The sequence below is a fragment of the Acomys minous genome (genome assembly GCF_964271855.1).
Source record: "Acomys minous genome assembly, chromosome: 17".
Taxonomy (NCBI): domain Eukaryota; kingdom Metazoa; phylum Chordata; class Mammalia; order Rodentia; family Muridae; genus Acomys; species Acomys minous.
The window spans coordinates 24,240,754-24,249,588 of NC_140500.1; the positions used below are offsets into that span (position 1 = coordinate 24,240,754).

The window sequence follows — 8,835 nt, forward strand, 5'->3', positions numbered from 1 at the left end:
CCTCCCCCCGCAAGTCCTCAGAAAGGGGAGCTCCCCTCCCCTAACATCTGAACCTCAGCCTATCAAGTCTCATCTGTACTACCTGTGTCTGTCCTCTTCCTCTGTGGCCAGGCAAGGTTGCCCTGCCAGGGGGAAGTGATCAACGTTGGGAGGCCAGAGTCCATGTCAGAAGTAGTCCCTACTCCCCAGATTGTGGGACCCACAAGGAGACTGTGCTGCCTATCTACTACATCTGAACAGAGGGAAATTATGATACTAATTTCAGACCTTTTATTAAAGACTTGAGTTTTGAGATACGACCTTGCTCTGGAGTCCAGGCTGCTCTCAAGTTCATAATGGCCCTGATACAGCTTTCAAGTGCTGGGACCACACCATGCATGGTCCTTGGTTGGTGTATCAGTCTCTGTAATGTAGTGTGGTTATCCTGTATTACGTGGCTATAATCTGCTTATGAGTGGGTATACACCATGCATGTCTTTCTGGGTCTTCTTTTCTAGTTCCATCCATTTGCCTGCAAATCTCAAGATTTCCTTGTTTTTAATGGCTGAGTAGTATTCCATTGTGTAAATGAATACAGTTTTTTCATCCATTCTTCAGTTGAGGGACATTTAGGTTGCTTCCAAATTCTGACTATGACAAATAAAACCACTATGAACCTAGTTGAGCAAATGTCCTTGTTGTGTGGTGGAGCATCTTTCGAGCTTTAATTTTTAATGTATTATAATTTATTCAGTTTACATCCTGAGTGTTATCCCTAGCTTGTATCTTCCCATTCCCACTCTTCCTCCCTCTTCTGCCCTATTCGCTTCCCCTAGACCTCTGACAGAAGGGGCCCTCCTCCCCCACCATATGCCCACAGCCTGTCAGTTCTCATAGCCTGCCTCCCCTTCCTCTGTGTGCCCTCCAGCCCTCTCCACCAGAGTTCACGTCAGAGGAAGTCCCTATTCCCCTCACAACTGTAGAGAATGAGCTGTCCATTGGTTAGATCTGAACAGGGGGTCTAGGTTCACTCTATGCATTGTCCTTGCTTAGTGCAACAGTTTGTGCAGCCCCCTTGGGTCCAGATCTATAATTCCTAAAATTAAAATTATGATACTAATTTGGGGCTTTTTATTAAAGACTTGAGTTTTGAGACATGACCTTGCTCTGCAGCCCAGGCTGCTCTCAAGTTCATAATTCCCCTGCTACAGCTTTCAAGTGCTGGGGGATTACAAACAGGGCCGCTTATCAGACTAAAATCAAATTTTCCTTTGGTAATCATTCTGATTCTTTCCTTATAATTATTGGCTAAGGAGAGGCTACTATAGGTGCCAGGCATGCTAGCATTTTTCTCTAAATGGATTTCCACCTACTGTCAAAGTTGACAGGAAAGTCCATAGTAAAGAGTAACCAGAAGCCAGGCATGGTGGTGCACGCCTGTAATCCCAGCACTCAGGGAGGCAGAGGCAGGCTGATCGATGTGAGTTCGAGGCCAGCCTGGTCTACAAAATGAGCCCAGGACAGCCAAGGCTACACAGAGAAACCCTGTATTGGGAGAGGGGGATGAGGAGTACCAGAAAAGGGAGACCCACATAGAGAGGAAATGACTTGAGGTGAGAGAAAGAACCACCCAGATGAGACTGCGTGCACACAGGGTGGTATGGCCACGCACAGGATGAACTGTTTCAAAAGATTGAAAATAATAATGCCTGACCCCACTCACCATACCAAAGGCTGAGACTGTCCTGATACCAGACAGTGTGTGCATCTTTTGACACTGGAAAAGAGTCAGCCCTCCACCAGAGACACCTCGAGTATCACTTACCAAAAGAAATGTGGAAAAGCCTAAACCAAGGCTTTTCATAATTGTGTTGCTTTTAGGATAATTACATAAACTGCACTAAGACTTTTTCAGGGAGTGTGGGGCACCGGGGATCCTAAAAGTAAACAGAGGAGGAAATGACACGAAAGTACAGAAAAGCAAAGATAAGGATAACGTCAAATTAACCCTTGGAAACAATGCACGCAAGCCAGGCGGCAGCAGATGCACTATAGTAATAAGAAGAAAAGGTCATCAGCCTGGAATTTTACATGCAGAAAAAGATTACTCAAAAATAAAAATGAAGTAAAAGCCCCTCGAGTCGTGACAAGGAGGAATCCAGCAGCAGCAGGACACACAAGCAAAGGTAAAGAAGTTCCTCAGGCAGAGGAAAGGGCGATGCCACAGATGCCACAGATGCCACAGAGCAGTGGATGCCCACACAGGACTCCAGAAACAGTAACTGCATTGGCAAAGGTAAGGATTGCTTTCTCAAATTGGGCAATGGGGGCTCATGCCTTTTAATCCAAGAACTTAGGAGGCAGGTGGATTTCTGTGAATTTGAGGCCAGCCTGGTCTGCAGAACCTGTTCTAGGACAGTCAGGGCTACGCAGAGAAAACCTGTCTCAAAAATACCAAAGAAAGGAGGAAGGGGAGGAGGAGGAGGAGGAAGAAGAGAAGGAAGACTTGTTTTCTCCTTCTTAAAAATCCAACTGGACTTGGCATCATGGTACATCTTTAGTCCCAACACTCAGGAGGCAGAAGCAGGTGGATCTTTGCGTTCAAGGTCAACCTGCTCTACATAGTGAGTTCTAGGCCAATGGGGGCTATTTTTTAAGATGTTCTCTCCTCATCTCCCTCCAAAAAAAGAATAAAAAAATACAATTGACTTAACTGCCTTCCAAATATTTATGTTTCTCTCATACATTAGTGCTTCTCTCATTCTTTTTTGTTTTGTTTTTCAAAATAAGGTTTCTCTGTGTAGCCTTGGCTGTCCTAGACTCTCTTTGTAGACCAGGCTGGCCTCGAACTCACAGTGATTCGCCTGCCTCTGCCTCCCGAGGGCTCTTCTCTCATTCTTTATCAGAGAAGTTTCTTTTTGCATTTGGCAGTAGTTGATGCAGGGACTTAAAACTAGTCAAAGTGATGAGAATAAGTGACTGTTGAGGTCTCATGCCTCAATGGGACATCTATATCAACCACTGTATCACTTAAGGTTCAGGGAGCATCATGGGAGAGGGGTGGAAAGAAGGTAAGAGCCTGGGGGTGAGGAGGGGTGCTGAAGAACAGTGTGTTCTGGACAGGACACAATCACTGAACTCATGAACTCACTGCAGCTGTGATTCACTCCAAAAGCCCTGTACAAGACCAGTACTGTCAGCTTCCCACCATGCATAGGGAAGGAGTCCACGAGGCCCACCCTCCCTGAAGGCCTATGGGCAGTCATTGCTTGTGGGGAAAGAGTGTCACATTCTTCCGTGCTGTGGCCACTGATAAGTTACCCATGTTCCAATAGTTAACCCCTGTTCATATTCATGAGGACAATCACAGCAGAACTCAGTGAGTCAACTCCAAAGAGGAAGACACTGGAGTAGGAGTTGGCCTTGCTGGAGAAGAGGGATTTCACTGTGAGAGGGAGGAAAATGAGAGAGGGTAGTGAGGAAGTGGAAAGATGACCAAGGAGTGCATGATATTGTAGTAGTATTATTATTATTATTATTATTATTATTATTATTATTATTATAAGAATGCAATTGACTTATTAAAAAATTACAATGCAGCCAGGCATGGTAGTACAAACTTTTAGTCTCAGCACTCCAGATGCAGAGGCAGGTGGATCTCTGTGAGTTCAAGGCCAGCCTGGTCTACAGAGTGAGATCCAGGACAGCCAGGATCTCACAAACAAACAAAATTATAATCTGAAGAATTTTTAACAAATGGAAAATAAAATGTATAGCAAAAATACAGTGTTCAGGAGTAAAATATAGGATTATAAGACTCATATATAAAATAGTATAATATCTTTTGAAAATAAAATTTCATGATTTAAAGACAGACTACAAAGTCTAAACTAACACAACAAATGTTATGAATAGTAAGCCAACAAAAGAACAATGCAGATCGTGGAATAATAAAAAAAAAATCAAGTTACTATAACACGAGCCAGAAGAAGAAAGGAGAAACAATAAACTAATAGGACACATATAAAACAAGTAGTAAGAAGTGAGATTTAACCTACCTTACAATTAGCTGTGTTAAATGTAAATGCTCTAAATATAATGATTAAAAGACTCAGACTTTTAGGTTGGCTTTAAAAAAAAAATACTAGTAGCATTCAAGTATATGCTGCCTAAATGAAATGCACTTGAGATTTTAAAATATGAAGAGATTATAAGTAAAAATTGGAAAAGGATATTTCAGGTTAGTAATTACTAAAAGAAAGTTGGAATGTTTATCTTGTTTGGTTTGGTTTGGTTTGGTTTGGTTTGGTTTGGTTTGGTTTGAGACAAGGTCTCAGCATGTAGCCCAGGCTGTCCCAAACTCACAGTCTTTCTACCTCATAGTCTTAGAATTACAATGTTATGATTACAGGCATGTATCACCATGGCTAATGAGTATTTATCTATTTATATTAATTAATTTTTAATGGCTATCAACCTCTAAAAAAACAGAGAAAAGCTTTCAAAAGAATGTCTATCTTAATGTTATACAAATCAGATTTTAGAGCAAAGATTATTTTCAGTGGTAAAGATAATTTCATAATAATAAAGAGGTCAATTCATCAAGAGAGCAATAATATCTTAAATTCATATTTACTTAAAAATAGAGCTTTAAGATATATGAAGCAAAACTAATGAGCCTGCAAAGAAAAGTACATAGATTCCTAGTTAAAGCTAAAACATTTAATATTCTCTCGGTCATTTAAAGAAAAAGTAGACTGAAAATCAACAGGGATGTAAATTATTTGGAAATCATATAAGTCATCTCCACTTAGGTAGCATATAAAGCAGCCCAACAACAGTGGGAGAGTATGCATTATTTTCTGGCATTTATAGAATGTTTGCCAAGATGGGCCACGCACTGGTCCACAAAGCTAATCTGAATAAGAGAAAACTCTTCAGACAGATGTCGTACCTGACTAAATTAGAAAACAATAAGAAAAAGACATTAGAAAACCCCTACGTATTTGTTTTTTTAATTCTATAACACTCTTCTAAATAATCTATAGATCAAATCCGTAATGAAAAGAAAAAATAGAAAATTTCTTAAGCGGAATGAAATAAAATACAGCATGCAAATCTGAGGATTCTGTTAAAGCAGGAGTTAGGGGTTTCTAGTTCTAAGAGACTATTATCATAACAAGAAAACAGAATTCAAATCAACAACCTCAGCATCATCCTTAATAAATGAGAAATAAAAGTCGATGAAGCCCAAACTAAGTTAAAGTGGAAAGCAAGAAAGCATGAGAGAAATTCAACAAAGCCAAAAGCTGGCTTCTTGAGACAAAAGCAATAGACTTCCGGATGACATAAATTACCAATATGAGGACTGGGGCATTGGCTCAGTGGGTACGAGTACTGTGGACCCAAGTTCAATACCTGAAGCCCGTCTTTTAGAACACTGGATGGAGCAGTGCACACGTGTGTTCTCAGCATTTCTACAGTGAGTTTGGAGGCCGGAACAGGAGGAGCATCCTGAAGTTCTCAGGCCAAGCAGCCTGGAGTATGAAGTGCAGAAACACAGGACTCCGCCTCAGCACAAGGGACGGCATGCACCTATTCCCAAAGATTGTCCTCTGACCTGCACATGCCTGCATGGATGAATATACGTGTAACACACACACCATATACACATTTGTACACGCACACATACACACACATGCATGCATGCACGTGCGTATGCATTACAGAAATAAGTTTTTTTTTAATTACCAATATGAAAATGGGAGGCATGTCATCAGCACAAATTCTACAAATATAAAAGGATGGTAAGAAAATGTACAAACTGTATACTAATAACTGTAACGGCATAGAGTAAGTGGGCAAACTCCTCCAACAGCACAAACCCCTGAGGTTTACTCAAGAAGAAAGACAATCTAAGCTGCCCTTAACTACCAACAAAATTGATCTTTTATTGTTATTATTATTAAAAATCTTTCCCAGGAAACAAGCTCTAGATCTAATGGCTTTATCGGTAAATCCTCTGGGTGCCTACGGAAGAAATCGCGCCAGTTCTACAAAAACTCCTACTGAGGTTGTAGGCAGGATTTCTCTGTATAACAACCCTGGTTGTCCCAGAACTTGCCCTGTAGACCAGGCTGGCCTTGAATTCAGAGATCCTCCTCCCTCTGCTTCCTGAGTCCTGGGATTAAAGTTGTGCACCACCACTGCCTGGCTGAAATGTCTTACACAACATTGAAAAAGAAGGAAACTGCCACACTCTATGAACTCTGCATTTTGTGATTAATGAGATCAGACAAAATACCAAAGAAAAACAAAATTCAAGGTCTTTTACATTTTTCATGTTTTTCATGTGTGTGTGTGTGTGTATGCATGTGTGCTTGTGTGAGCACATGAGTGTGGGTGCACCTGAGTGTGGAAGCCAGAGGACAACCTCAGGCATTATTCCTCACACATGCACTTTTTTTCTTTAGCACAGAGTTTCTCGCTGGCCTGGAACTCACCAAGTAGTTTAGGCTGGCCTCAGGGATGCATTTGTTTCTGCCTTGCCTGGCACTGGGGTCACCAGCACGCACCACCATGCCCAAATATGTAGATAGATGATAGATAGATAGATAGATAGATAGATAGATAGATAGATAGGAAGGATATGATAGACAGACAGATAGACAGACAGACAGACAAACAGACAGACAGACATATTTTGTGGGCTCAAATTCAGGTCCTCAGGCTTACAAAACCAGTACTCTATCATCTGAGCTATCTATCCCCTGGGGGGTCCCTAAAGGAGACTTCAGACCAAGGAATGGACTACTGAAAAGAAAACTATGGATGTATCTCAAAACAATTATTCTGAGCAAAAGAAGCCAGAAGGAAAAAGGTATATGGCTCATAATCCCCCTTGTATACAATAATTAAAAAAAAAAGCAGAGGAAGAGAGAGTACAGTGAGAGAAGAGAATTCATGATTGTACAGGGACACAGCAGAAGAGGACAAGGGAAGAGGACTGGATTATCAAGGGCCAGAAGAAAGTTTTTGAGGGTGACTGATGTGTTCACCAGCCTGACTAGCAGTAGCAGTGGCAGTGGATACCTGAGGGTCAAGAGGATGCAATTTGCACCTCTTAAATACGGCAATTAATTGCAAGTTAATGGGACAGATCTTTGTTTGTAGTCACACCATATTTCAGGCACTAAACTAAAGAAATACTCAATTGCCCTGAGTATTAGGAATAAATACTGTGAACAGCTCAGCCTAAGAGATCCAAGGTTTGACGGAAAAATTCAAAGATCGACCCCGGTGGCTGATGTGAATGGTTATAAGCATTCCAGAAGGTTGACAGTCCAATTCAAGCCCCCGTATCTATGCTGCTCTTTCCCAACAGACTGAGCCAATGTTTAACCGCAGACCCATGGTCAGCTCTGCCCCTGAGCAAAGTCCACACTCACCAGGAGAGGCTTGGTGATCGGATGGTGATCAAGAGAGACCCGGGTGCAGCCCAGGGCATCCTGGGGGACATTCCCACTTCAGTCCTCCCATCCCCACCATTAACAGATGGAGTCAGGGACCCAGCATAGAGATGCATGCTTTTAATATCAGCATCTGGGAGGCCATGGAAAGAAGATTATAGGCATGAGGTCAACCTAGGCTACAAAGAGAGGCCCTATTGAAACAGGAAGAGACATGGGAGAAGAAAGTTACCCACACCCTCATTTCACCTGTGTGAGTCTCCCTCATGCCTACTTCCTATCAGCTGGGAGAGACTGTTAAAGAGAGTGGTGCAGCTGACCTCCACTCTCAGAGGGAGCACACTCTACGGTGTCACCTTGTTCATTTTGAAGAACTTTGTTTCTTTATATTCTACATTAGCAGCAGAAGTCTGCATGCACATGAAAAGGTGTACACTATAATGGATGCTAGCCTGGCCAAAGCGGGTATGGAGTAACTCACTGACAAGAGTGCCATGCGCTACCAAAATAACTATTTTTTGAAAGTGAACTGCTTTTCACAAAAGACCTGAGACAGGCAAAGCAATCCTGAGCAAAGAAATAATGCTAGAGGGGGCTGGAGTGATGGCTCAGTGGTTAAGAGCACTGTCTGCTCTTCCAGAGGTCCAGAGTTCAATTCCCAGCAACCACATGGTGGCTCACAACCATCTATAATGTGATCTAATGTACACTGTATACATAATAAATTAATAAATTAAAAAAAAAAAAAGAAAGTTAGAGGTATCACCATACCCGATTTCAAGCTATATTATAGAGCCCCAGTAAAGAAACCTGCATAACACTGGCCCAAGATGAAATAAAACACAGGGCTGGCTATAGGCCCATGTAGCTACCTACAGCCACCTGGTCCTTGATAAACATGACAAGAATACACGTTGAGGGAAAGACTGTTCTCTTCACTAACTAGTGCTGCAGAGCCACATGCAGAAGAATGAAACTAGACCCTTTCTCTTGCCCTATACAAATCTCAACTCCGAATGGACCAAAAGCCTAAATGTAAGACCCAAAACTGGGAAAGTGGTAGAGAAAAAAAAAAAAAAAGCAAGGAACACAATTAAAGATGTAGGCATAGGCAAGAGCCCAGGAAATGAGGCCAACCATTGACAATGGACCCTCATGAAATTAAAAAGCAACTGAACAGCAAAGGAAACAGTTAACTGGGTGAGGAAACAGAATAGGAGGAAAGTATTTGCCAGCAATATATCTTGACTGGGGATTAAGATTAGAAAATATAAAGAACGAAACAAAAAAGCAGTCAAGCAAGCTAATCAATATGTGAAAATAAAGTGAACGGAACCACAGTGAACAATTAACATACAAAAAAAAAAAGAAAAGTTCAACTCCACTA

The 8,835-nt window shown here is 41.7% G+C and overlaps 1 protein-coding gene across 2 annotated transcripts in view; it reads right to left on the reverse strand.

The window, feature by feature from the left end:
• The window catches only part of SLC6A13 (solute carrier family 6 member 13), a 39,020-nt gene that overhangs the window by 19,682 nt on the left and 10,503 nt on the right, over positions 1-8,835 (reverse strand). The gene's annotated exons all lie outside the window — the stretch shown is intronic.